Raw genomic sequence first — 12,127 nt, forward strand, 5'->3', positions numbered from 1 at the left:
GAACAATATGAAGTCTTCCAGTTCATGAAGATAGCTTTCTATTTTTTTTTTTAGATCTTCATTAGTTTCTTTCAATAATGTTTTGTAGTTTTCAGTATACGAGTCTTACACAACATTGATAAAATTTATTTTTAGGTATTTTATTCTTTTGGATGCTATTATAAATTTATTTTTTCCCTTAGTTTTATTTTTTGGTTGTTCATTGCTAGTATACAGAAATACAATTGCTTTTATGTGTGATTTTATAGCCTGCAATCTGAGTGAACTTCTTTATTAGTTTGAATAGGTTTTTTCATGGATTTCTTAGTACACTGTATATATAAGATTATGTTACCTGTGAATAGAGATATTTCTTTCTTTCCATCTGGATGCCTTTTATTTTCTTGCCTGACTACTGATTAGAACAGTCAGTACAATGGTGAAGGAAGCTGTGACAGCAGACATCTACCCTTTGCTTCTGATTTTAGAGGGAAAGTTTTCACTCTTTCATCATTATGTATGATGTCATCTGTGAATTTTCATGTATGCTCTTTATCAGGTTAAGGAAATTCCCTCCTATTCCTAGTGTCTTTAGTATTTTCACATGGCAGGCTGTTGGATTTTATCAAATGCTTTGTCTGTGTCTTAATACAGCATATTACATTGATTGATTTTTCTCCCCGTAGTTAACCAAACCACATTCCTGGAATAAATCTTACTTGGTCATGGTGTATAATTCTTTCATATGTTGCTGGATTCAGCTTGCTACCTAATAATATTTTGTTAAGGATTTTTGTGTCTACATTCATAAAGGATATTGGTCTGTAATTTTCTTTTGATATCTTTTTCTCGTTCTGGTTGCAGGGTAATATTGGCCTCATAGAGTGAATTGGAATGTGTTTCCTCCTCTTCTGTTTCTTGTTTCATGAAGGATTGGTGTTAGATCTTCTTTAAATACTTGCTAGAATTTCCAGTGAAACTCTCTAAACCTTTGAGTGTTTCTTTTTTCTTTTTCTTGGTCAGTCTAGTTAAATAAAGATTTGTCAGTTTTGCTGTTTTCAAAGACCAACTTTTGGTTTCATCAATATTCTCTATTTTTAAAAAATTCTCTGTAGCATTTATTTCTACTCCAATCTCTACTATTTCTTTCCTTCTGCTGGATTGGGGTTTAATTTGCTCTTTTTTTTTTTTCCTTAGTGGGAGGTCTTAAGATAGAAGGTTAGGTTATTAATTTGATATCTTCCTTTTAAAATCGGCATTTACAGGTGTAAATTTCCTCCTAAGCACTGCTTTAGCTATATTCCACAAGTTTTGGCACGTGGTGCTCTCATTTCATTCATTTCAAAATATTTTAAAATTTCCTTCTGATTTCTGTTTTATTAATTGGGAATATATTGTTTGATTTTCACATGTTTGTGTATTTCTCAAATTTCCTTTTGTTACTGATTTCTAGTTTTATTCTCTTGTGGTTAGAGAACATATTTTGCATGAATTCAATCTTTTAAAATTTATTAAGACTCATCTTAGGTCTACCACATGGTCTGCCCTGGAGAGTGTTCCATGTGCACTTGAAAAGAATGTGTATTCTGCTGCTGTTTGATGGAGTGTTCTATAGATATCTGTTAGATCTAGGAGGCTTATGGTGTTGTCAATGTTTTCTATCCATTTTCTTGTTGGTCTTCTGCCTAGTTCTAGTTTTAGCTGTTTCCAAGGCTATTTCAGAGCTGTGGAAGGTAGAATGAGAAAAGGGCAAGTTAAATCTCCTAAAATCTTGCTGTGCTTATTATGATTCAGCCATTTATATTGAATAAATGTTTCCCAGATAGTTGTAAGCCTTTCACTAATTTCTAGAGTTCTGAAAGAAGTTGATTTTCATGAAATTTTCCCATATTCTCATTGATTTTATAGAGGAACAGATTTTTGGAGATCTTCTTTCTACCATTTCCACTGATATCCTGGAAATGATAGTTTTTAGTATAAAAGGTGGTGGCTGATCTGAGCCATCTTTTTTTTAAGTCTTGTAAATAAATTCTAAGGACATAAATACATTTTGCATAAGGCTGAATTGATCAAAATATGGTTAAGGATCATCTCCGTTAGAATTACCTGGGAGGTACATTAAGGATACAGATTACTAGACCATGCCAGGCATAGTAAACCAGCTTCTCTAGAGGGAGAACCCAGTACCTTATTATTTTTCACAACTTCCATGTTATTTATATATATTTACAAACTAAAATGGAAAAGTCACTGCCATGTGGTATTCTACAACTGATGTAATTCAGTGCTTATATACTGTCTATTGAGTACAAGATCAATTTTGAACATCCTGAATTTCAGCAACACGAATATTGGCAGATAATAACACTTTCCTTAAGTTTTACATTTGTCAATTATACTTTAACATTGTTTTAACATAGCATATCATGAAAATATCAAGGGTTCTGCATCTACTATTTGGTAGTGGCTCATGGACTTTCATTCTGTCATTTAATTCTCAAGAGTATGATTTTTTTACCCCTATTTTAAAGGCAAAGAACCTGCCGAGGGTCATGTGACTAACAAGTGACTGAACTAGAATTTAAAAGAAGTATTCCTTGTACTAAATCCCATGTTCTTTCTGCTTTACCTTCCTAGTTCTCATAGGCTACATCTTTATTAGACACTTCTCACTTGAACATAATGATTATTTTGCCAATAGATCCACAACACGTGTTCACTTCAATTTCTTTTAAAATATTTTAGCACATTAGATGTCTTTCTTACCTCTTTGTAATGCGATTCAACCTCTCTTTGTCTGAAAGCTACAAAATAATTGGCAAATAAAAATGAGTTGTATGTCACAGGTATGAAATGTAGTATGCATGAGCAAGGAGGCAAAACAATTTGGAGCCTCTCTCTGTGGGCCAAGGGCTAATTTCACAGCAGCTCTAAAATGAAGGTGAAAGAAAGGAATTGAGGCCCTTAAGCCAACCAAATCAAATTAGTTCAAAGAAAAGGAAATGACTTTTCACATTAATAGAGATGAGCTGGCATGCACGTGCTAAATACCCTCATATTTTCAAATGACTGTACGAATGTGTCACTTTCTCAAGGCTGTGGGCAATGGGTGTATATTTTAAAAGATGATTTCAAAAGAACAAATTTTCTCAGTGAGCTGGCCATCATTTCCTGGTGCAGTCTGTTAGCTATGGGGCTATTTCTTAGAATTCTGAATTTTGTTCATCACTTGTCAAAAGGAGAGAGCATGGCACAGAGGGGTGCCCCTGTAGCCCCAGACATATTTAGAAAATTGGATGTCCTGCCTCAGAGTCTTTTAGACCTGTCAGCTTATGATTTTGTTCTCACCCTTTCTGTGCCTGTGCAAAATTCCTCAGGTCAATTACGTGTGATAGAGGACTCAAGAAAATCCTACTGTACAGAATTAATTTTGTGCTCTGAATTTTATCAGATTGGTTCAGGTATGGGTATATATTCCTTACTCAGTGCCAATTTTTAGATAAATAGACTCAAAACTCCTTGAAAAGAGGGACTATGTCTCATTTAGTCTTGCACTATCAAAACCTAACATGGTACCTTGCTCATACTAGGCACTTGAAGCATTTGAAGAATAAACAGCTGTATTCATGATCCATGAATACAAGTTTACAGATCATGCTTCTCTTCTCATCTGTTCTCAATCTATTGCTTTATTAGAAAATAGAATTTTTAACAGTCCAATAATAATTCAGTAAGTATAAAGGTAAAGAATAAAAATAAAATGAAAAATCTATGTGCCTACCTACTTTGAAAAACAAGAATGTTATAGTTAACTTTGACGTTTCCTGAGTAACCAAACCCTTTCCTCTCCACTGTGTGCCCCACCCCAGAGGTAACTACCATCCTTAACTTTGAGTTTATCATTCAGTCTAGTGCTGTTTTGTTTGTTTGTTTGTTCTCTGAGATGGAGTTTCACTCTTGTTGCCCAGGCTGGAGTGCAATGGCGCTATCTCAGCTCACTGAAACCTCCGCCTCCCAGGTTCAAACTATTCTCCTGCCTCAGCCTCCCGAGTAGCTGGGATTACAGGTGCCCACCACTACGTCCAGCTAATTTTTGTATTTTTAGTAGAGATGGGATTTCACCATGTTGGCCTTGAACTCACTTATAAGTGGGAGCTGAATGATGGGAACACATGGACACGATGGAGAGAACAACACACACTGGGGCCTGTTGTGGGGGTAGGGTAAGGGAGAACATCAGGAAGAACAGCTAATGGATGTTGGGCTTAATACCTAGGTGATGGGTTGATCTGTGCAGCAAACCACCATGGCATACATTTACCTATGTAGCAAACCTTGACATCCTGCCCATGTCCCCCGGAACTTAAAAGTTGAAGAAAAAACAAATAATTTGTTTTTTCATTATTAAAATGTTGGGTTTTTTTGGCCGGGTACTGCGGCTCACACCTGTAATCCCAGCACTTTGGGAGGCCGAGGCGGGTGGATCACCTGAGGTCGGGAGTTCGAGATTAGCCTGATCAACATGGGGAAACCCCATCTCTACTAAAAATACAAAATTAGTTGGGTGTGGTGGCGCATGCCTGTAATCCCAGCTACTTGGAAGGCTGAGGCAGAAGAATTGCTCGAACCCAGGAGGTAGAGTTTGCGGTGAGCTGAGATCACGCCATTGTACTCCAGCCTGGACAATAAGAGTGAAACTCCATCTCAAATAATAATATAAATAAATAAATAAATAATAAATAAAATGTTGCTCTTTTTTTGTAGAGAGGGTATAAGTAATTTCTGTTTAAATTATCAATAACCCTTATTGATGGGCTGTAGGTCCATAAGGGGTGTGACATAAAGGTCAAAGAGGCTTGCCTTCTCAAAATATATTTAAATCTAAATAGGAGTTTTCATAGCCTTCCCCCAGTGGAGTCTATAATATGGGATGAATAAAGGAGAGATTTTTGGCTGACGGCTGTTCTTAGTGTCTCTGTACATTCCCACTTGACCTCACATGCTGCTGTTGCTAATGAGACTCTTCCGACTCTTTAGTGGCTGGAGACCTAATGCCCCCTAAGAGCATGGACTTACAGCATGAGGAAACATGGCTACAATTCTTATTGTTTAAATAGCTACTTCTCTTGGATTTGTTGATTAAAACAGCTTCATCACCTTGTAGATTTGGTAGGCAAAAGCCACGTTAAAAGGTAGGCTTGATAAGTCAAAGTTGTTTTCTCACAGAAGCTGAAAGTGATTTATACTTTACTCGTAGAGAAGAGCTTGAGACCACATGGGAGGAAGGCCTTTCTTCTAGGAAACTGTAGGACCCTGATAGACTTTCCAGAAGAGGGAAGCTTTGCTCTGGTGGTTCTTTCTCATGGGGGCAGATTTCCTACTTTTTCACAGCTTCTTTTCCTTGAGTAGGACTAGTTTTTTTTTTTTTTTTTTTTTTTTGGAAGACAGAGTCTCACTCTGTCACCAGGCTGGAGTGCAGTGACATGATCTTGACTCACTGCAACCCCTGCCTTCCAGGTTCAAGTGATTTTCCTGCTTCAGCCTCCTGAGTAGCTGGGACTACAGGCATGCACCACCATGCCCAGCTAATTTTTTTTTTGTATTTTTAGTAGAGACGGGGTTACACCACGTTGGCCAGGCTGGTCTTGAACTCCTGACCTCAGGTGATCCACCTGCCTCGGCCTTCCAAAATGCTGGGAATACAGGCATGTGCCACCATGCCCTGCCAGGACTAATTTTTTTCTTTGTTCACCACGGTGAGCAAATATAATCTTTCAAATACTCTCAAGAGCAGGCCTGCCTCAGTTTTGCTTGACATTGAATGAATATGATTCAATTCTCAAATACCTTGGTATTGAAAGTGGGGTTTAGGTGTTCTATTATATTGACACTATTTTTACATTAGTCTTATTCATGCAGCACATATTTGTTGAGCATGTAACGTGTGCTAGACGCTAGCAACATAACAGTATATAGAATAGATATAGCCTCTGCCTTCAAAGAGTCTAAAGTCTATTAAGGGAGGCAGACATTCATTCTAATTGCAGTAAGTGCTATGAAGAAAAAGCATATTTCATTTTGCTAAGTGTCATGGAGAGGAGCCTCTTTTCCACCTGCTTCCTATTTTCTTGTGGAGAGGTATCAATTAATATAGCACTCCTGGCTTCTCTGAATAGGCATGTCTAGCTTAGCCTTTCCCATCCCTTTGCTTTTGGGATGGGCTTGTCTGCTGAGTCTCTCTGCCTCTGAGTGGGAATTAGGGTTGGGGCCTTCCAGGTTTCCAGTGCTGCCGTGATTGCATAGGTCTATCTAATTCTGCCGTTTAAATTAAGAAATCCACTGACACCCTGCACTTAAGTACAGTCCCCAACATAGCCTTTATTAGTATTTTGTTGATACTTGACCCTCATCTGTTTGACACCATTGTCTCTCTCAATTCAGAATTTCAGTGGGATAGGTGGTGGTATTATTGGGTCTCTCAAACCTCAATAGTAAGAATCAATTTGATGCTTATACTAGGGGAACTGACAGACTGTAATTCTGGAGCAGTGTGATTTCTGGAGCAGTATAATTTCTGAACCAGTGGTTTTCAAAATTCTGCTGCTCACAGGAAGGTGGATTGTAGCGAGCTGACAGGGCCAAGTCCCGCCCCCTTCACCAGTGGCCTGCAGTGATGGCAGATTTATTTTGATCTATTTTACATATTAAGCTTCCACATAAAAATTCTGAGCTTAAAAATAGTTTAAAACCAGCACCTTGAACTTATTGCTTTCAAACAGTTTAAACCACGATCCTCATAGTTACATTTAATATTATTCAAACTCATATATATTTTATACATGTGTATACTGACCTTACTATCCGTGGTATAGTACATTCCATTTCATACCATTAGAAAGAAAAGTGTGGTTAAAACTCACGGAATTGGTTCCACAACACTCATTACATGAAGTTTAAAAAATTCTGCACGAGACCATGTTTATTTTGTCTCAGGCCTCTTGTCTAGTAATGACCTGACTTTCCCCTAGTAGTATCCTTTTTGCCTCATGGGCCTTCTTTCTTTTGGAGCTCAATGTATTATTCATTTTCTGCATACAAATACATTAGGGTTAAACTTATGAAATTACCATCCCTTCTGAGAAAGTACTTTTTCCACATTGTTATTATTGCTGAAGATTTCAACAATAGCAAAATAATGTATTACATTCCAAACTTGGCAAATGTTACTAAATATTTCTCTTGAGGCTCATTTTTAACCATATTATTATTACTGGCCTGTTTTGTTGGGTTTAATGAGATAATTTTCTATCAAATCACGGTAGTGAACAAAGCTGATACAAATTCTCAAGTTCGTGATAAAGTTTATACTCCACTGGAAAGTTTCTTTTATATAACAATATTGGCAGGGCTCGTGTTTTAGAATGAATTATTTATGTGGGCCCATTCACCACCGCCACCCGATTCTACACAGCATGACATCCAGAAAACGGCAATTTTGATGAGGATGAAGAAGGCAGTATCATTTTTGACCTTGAGACAGTGCCTGGAAAGTTCAGGTCTGGGTGTCATCCTGAGAAAGGGAGCAAGGCAGCCTGGTGATGCTAGGCACGAGAAGGTGGGGGTGTCCCAAGGAAAGTGAGATGCTCTGCAAAAAAGTCAGAGGGTGTCTCAGAAAACAGGACCACCTTCCTGATGTAGCTTCCAACAGTCCTTCCCCCAATCGCTTCCAGCCCCCAGATATATGAAGCTGACTCCAGAGAGATAAACACCAGGAAGCCAACCCATTACTTAGCATTTGTTTCCAAAATAAGACATTTTCTAGTTAGGAGAGCTTCTGACTGAGGGCCAAGTGGTTTATCCTCAAGATGGAAGACAAGCACCGTGCATGCTCAGTAAAACATGGCCTCGCCAGATGCCAGGCTCAGAGAGTCCTCTTTCTTGCCTTTCTTGCGTCACTGCCTGTTTGCTTGAAATAAGCAGTAGAAATAGTCAAACACAGGTGCTGGCTGCACTGGCAGCACAGCCTCTCCTCCTCCAGATTCAGGCTTTCCCTGGATGGCACTGGCTGGTAACCATGGAGTGAAGATCTAATCAAGCCATTGCTGGCTCCCTGCCCACCACTAGCTGGTTTTATTCAGCTTCCCCAGTGTTGATAATAAAACACAAGTGAGCCTTCAGTTTCTTGCCTGCTGGTTCCAAAACCAGTATTTGCTGCATGCTCTCTGACTTGCAATTTGGTGGCATCCTGGACAGGACACTTACCTACAATCAGCACACCTGGCTTCTTTGTCTAGGTTTTGCCTCCAACACATGGTGCACATCACTTAGGCTACCTATGCATTATTTCAAATGGAGTTCCTAACCCCTAATGTTGGCCAAGCTTTGTGATTGTTTATCTCGGGAATTTATCAGGGTTGAAAGCACAAAAAGCTTTAATGAAATTCAAGACTGTGTCCTAAGATCCTAAATGGTTGACGTGTGTGCTGGAGCGGGCTGGAGTGGAACAGGCCATCTGAGAAACAATAAGGCTGGAAGGGGAGATTTCTGGTGACTGGGAGGGAGAGAGAGGACCTGCCCTCAGAATTTGTACCCTAACTCAGGTTGTGACAAGGCCTCAGGGGGGAAGTGTTGACAGGAAGGGCACCTGTAGGAGGCTTGGGTTCTCCCATTTGTGTTCCCCTGTTTCATCTGAGATTTCTAACCTTGGCAAAGAAGCAGCACAACCTGGGGTAATGGGTGTCTCAGCCACAGCCAGTGTGGACCCACACTGACACCTTGAGGGAATTGCTCATCTTGAAGCTAGTAAGACCCCAGGACCTTTACATATTTGCAGGAGGAAACGCAAGAAAGCATAGCTTTAACTTCTTCCAGGTCCAGTGAGAATGGAGCTTGGAGTCAGAATTACATTGATTTCAAGAATGAGAAGAATAGGTAATGCACAATTTTTTACATACCCAAGTGAATGGACTGAGGTTCGTAGTCTATATGCACCGTATTTACTCAGTGAACTCTCAGAAAACCTTGTACTTCTTTTCTGCCCACACTGAGCTTCTCTGCCAGGTGCCTTCTGAGGACATGAGAGCTTCATGCTAGGCTGGCCTTGATGCAGTGTGGGCAAGGCCTGGAGCAAAGAGCCAGATGAAAGTTGGAGGCTTGGAGTCCTGCCCACGGGTGGATGAGTGGCCCAGGCAGGCCCAGACTAACTGCTGAAAGCCCATCAGTGCAGAATCATCTCATCAGGGGCAGCATCGGGGTAACACTCAAGCAGCAGCTCTTCGCTGGGGCTCCTTTTCCACAAGCTGTAGTCATTTGGGGCTGATATGTTCTCAGGGCTTCCTCAGCCCCAAGTCCATGCCCCCATTTGTGCTTAGGGGTGAACAGACATCTCTCCCTTTAATAGAGGGGCAGGAACCCAGGAGACTGCTGATCCAAAGCTTCTCCCCAGCTGTAATGCTTTCCTCAAAATAGAGACTTTGCCTTGGCTCTTAGACCCAGCTCCCTACTTTACAATTCCCAGTTAGTCATGGAAAGAGGAAGGTGCCTAAAAATAAGCACCATCTGGGCCCACAAGGTTCAGCAGGGCACACTCACAGCTAATGGAGAAAGTTTCAGTCTGCCTTTGTGGTCCTGGAAACCCAGCTGTGATGCGCTTGCCAGAAGGGCCCTTCAAACCATGTTATTCTGAGTGTCTCTCAGGGCAGCCTTTGCAAAGGCAACTTTTCACTGCCTCTAAGTTCTTGAGGTCACCCAAGGATAGCAGCTTCAGAGAAAATATGAGAAAAAAAATGCATTTTTAGTGCATTTTCTCATGTCTTTGTGTTGCCCCTCTCTCTCTCATGCTTCTGCAGCCCCCGCTCCCCTCTGCATTAGCTCCCTAGCTTCTGTGCCTGGTCGTCTTCCCAGATGCCCAGAGATTTCTATGATGCCCTGAGCCTCCATTTCCTAACACCCTTTTGACTCTCCTCTTTATGAAAACTGACGCATCTGTCCTTCAGAGAATGAAGCTAATCTGATAAATGAATTCATAAGAAAGTGTAAAGGAGGATGGTTTAAGATGACCTGTTATACAGAAGATGGCTGCATTTTTATAGTGGTTAAAAACATATACAGTTTACCATCTTAACCATTTTTAAGTGGACAGTTCAATAGTGTTCAGTATATCTACAACGGTATGAAACGGATCCCCAGAATGTTTTCATCTGGCAGAACTGAACCTCTGTAGTTATTAAATGATTCCTTCCTTCCCCCTCCTCCCAAGCCCTGGTAACCACCATTCTACCTTTTCATATCTATAAATTTGACTACTTTAGATACCTCATGTAAGTGGAATCATACAGTTATTGTCCTTTTGTGAGTGGCCTATTTTACTTAGCATACTGTCCGCAAGGTTCATTTCTGTCTTAGCCCATAACAAGATGTCCTTCCTTCTCAAGGGAGCATGGTATTCCATTGCGTGTACATAGCACATGCTGTTTATTCATTCATCTATTAATGGACATTTGGGTTGTTCCCACCTCTTTGCTGTTGGGAATAGTGCTGCTAAGAACAGGAGTGTTAACATATCTCTTTGAGATCCTGCTTTCAATTATTTTGGAAATATACCCAGAAATGGGATTTCTGGACCACATGGTAGTTCTATTTGTAGTTTTTTAAAGAACAGCCACAATTTTCCATAGTGGCTGCATCATTTTACAACCCAGTAAACAGTGCACAAAAGTTCCAACTTCTTTACATCCCTGCCAACACTTGTTTTCTGGTTGGTTTTTTGTTTTTTTTTTTTTTTTTTTTTTTTTTTGGATAGTAGTGATCCTAATGGGTGTCAGAGTATGATTGCATTTTAAGGGAAGATTTTCATGCTTCACCCTGAAAGAATGATGATGGTGTTGATTTCAGGCTCTGGCATAAGCCAAGAGAAAATATTCGACATTTTGTTTAGGAAATTCTTGTTGCATCCTTCAAATCACATGACATAAGCCTCAGCAGAATGATTATATATCACTTGAGTGAGAGCTAGCTGGGTCACCTGCCCTTGAGGTCTAGATAAGATTACCTTCTCCATACCCCATTCTAGAATTGAGAAAAGTCAAACTCATGACACAGGATCATGCACATTTCTGGAGGGTTTATTTGTCATGGTCTTATCTCTGTTTTGTGGGTCCTGCTCATGTTATTTTTTTTATTTATTTTTATTTTTTTCCCCCTCTCCTATCATTCTTGTTTTGTTTCACATGAATGCAGACCTGTACCTGAGTCACTTTTCTTGGTTTCCCAGAAACAGTCATTCACTCAAAGCCCTTGTATGTGCAGCAGATTTCACTCATGCTTTAAGGAGGAGTTTATGTTGCAAAAAAAGCAAGCTATTTAAAACTGAATATTAGCTCTCCTGCTTCTAGAAGTTCTTTGGGCCATCCTGCCTCAGAGCAGTTGTTTCCCCTGCTGTCAAGCCACTCTCTACAGCACCATTCACCATTTTGCTGCCTTCTCCTTTCCCTTCCCCCTCTATCTTTTCATCTGAGTCCTTTCTAACTCCTAGTTTCCCAGGGCTCTGTGCTGCACCAGCTAGAACCATGTGGGGCTAATGGGCTCTTGTCCCAGGTTCATGCCTCATTTCTTTTCCAAGGTCAACAGACATCTCTCCTCTTAAGAGAGAGATGCAAGAACCCTAAAGCCTGGGCCAAAGCTTCTCCGCAGCTGTAATGGTTTCCTGAAGCTGGAGATTTTGCCTCGACTCCTAGACCCAGTCCTCCTTCTACACTTTAGAGTTCCCGGGGATGCCAATTCTCTCTTTATGAAGCACAACAAATCAACTCCCTCAAACTCCACTGTAAGTAAGCCAACCCAAATCTCAAAATGTTCACCTAAATAAAATACTCTTTGTCCATTTATGAGCTCAGAACAGCAGTGGAGATCTTGAGTTTTCCTTTAGAAGGTTTATCCACCTTCCTTGAGAACGTAATGGTTTGAAAAGCTTTTGTTTTTCTTCTTATACCCCAGAAATCTCTGTGATTTATTGTTCTGATGACCATTCTGACTGCATGCTTTTGGGAAGGCTTTTTGGAGTGGCTGAGTCTTGGGGGGGGGGGGGCGGGAAAGTAGGATTCTGACAAATGTATTTCTTTTCTCCATTGCAGCTAAAATCCAGGCTAGC

The 12,127-nt window shown here is 40.2% G+C and overlaps 1 protein-coding gene across 15 annotated transcripts in view; it reads left to right on the forward strand.

Annotated features, from left to right (window-relative positions):
* Positions 1–12,127, forward strand: part of LOC105473335 (KRR1 small subunit processome component homolog) — a 443,099-nt gene that overhangs the window by 144,251 nt on the left and 286,721 nt on the right. The window contains exon 1 of one of the 15 annotated variants that reach the window (XM_071071417.1): positions 11,611–11,803. The exons of the other annotated variants lie outside the window; for them this stretch is intronic. The gene's annotated coding sequence lies outside the window, so the exon portion shown is untranslated. Of the gene's footprint in view, positions 1–11,610; positions 11,804–12,127 lie in introns of those variants that run through there. 15 annotated transcript variants of the gene reach the window in all.

Source organism: Macaca nemestrina, chromosome 10 (genome assembly GCF_043159975.1).
Source record: "Macaca nemestrina isolate mMacNem1 chromosome 10, mMacNem.hap1, whole genome shotgun sequence".
Lineage (NCBI taxonomy): Eukaryota > Metazoa > Chordata > Mammalia > Primates > Cercopithecidae > Macaca > Macaca nemestrina.